This window comes from Gekko japonicus, unplaced genomic scaffold (genome assembly GCF_001447785.1).
Source record: "Gekko japonicus isolate JY-2015 unplaced genomic scaffold, Gekko_japonicus_V1.1 scaffold2748, whole genome shotgun sequence".
Lineage (NCBI taxonomy): Eukaryota > Metazoa > Chordata > Lepidosauria > Squamata > Gekkonidae > Gekko > Gekko japonicus.
In genome coordinates, this window is record NW_015168736.1 from 89,308 (window position 1) to 90,534 (window position 1,227).

The window sequence follows — 1,227 nt, forward strand, 5'->3', positions numbered from 1 at the left end:
TGTCGCCTAATATGCAAAGGATTTCTTGCTACAAAAAGAGCCCTGCCCAAGACCCACTCCCAAGAGTGACCACTTTCCCAGCCACCCCTCTACCTCCCCTCCTGCCTGATTTAAAGGGCTTCAGCTGATCAGCGGGACCACGTGACTCACCCTTTAAATCTAGCAGGAGGGAAGGAGTGGGGTGGTTGCGAGCCACACACTCGGCTTGCAAAAAGGCCCTTTATAGGGTCTTTTTGAGAGCAGGGTGGGGGCCTTGGTGTGTAGGGTTCAGGAAAGTGGCCCCGTGTGCCATGTGGCCCCCACCGGTTAGCTGAAGCCCTTTAAATTGGGCAGGAAGAGAGGGAGGGAGAGGGATGGCCAAGTGGGTGGTCACTCTTGGGGGCAGGGCTTCCCCTGGTGGCCAACTGGCCAAGGGTGAATTGAAGCCCCCAGAAGTTGGGGGACCTGCCCATACCCGGGGGCTGGCAACCTACAAACCCAGCTGGCGGCCAGACTCATGCACATATCTCGCTCCTTCCCTTCTTGTGTGGAGTACAATGAAGAAATTCCAGCTTAAAACTGGGGGTGCTCCGAATTTCATGGCAACCACATTCAACCGAACTACTAATGTACTCGACTGTGTTGATCAGAAGTGAACCAGTCACCAGGTCTGTTCAGTTTGGCCAAAACAGAAAGGGGAAGATAAACCTTCAACCCAGAAACACAAAGTAACCAAAAAGATGGTCAAAGAGGGCTAATTACAGAATACATGCTAATGGCTTACATATGTTAAATTAACAAAGATATAATGCATAACAAAAAGTTAAAAATCTGTTAAAACATGTTTTGGCCACAAGGCCTTTCTCAGTGGTACAAGTTACTAAAATACAAATCATAAAGTAAAATGTTACAAAATACAACATTTCTTTTTTTTATTTCAAATTTTTTATTTGTTTTGTCATATAACAAGTAGAATGTGAATGTAAACTTGATTGGAAATCCAATTAATAATAATAATAATAATAATTAAAAAAGAGGAAAAAAAAGAATGTGAATCCAATACATTGAAAAAATAATTAATCCTTTACAGGTTTAAGTAACATCAAGAGTCCGAACAATTCACAACTATTTTTAAACAAATTGATAAATTAAAATTAACATAGAACTTTTCGAGGTATCAGAAAACCCACTAATTTCATTTATTTATGAACCAGTCATGTATGATGCAAGCATAAAAATACAACATTT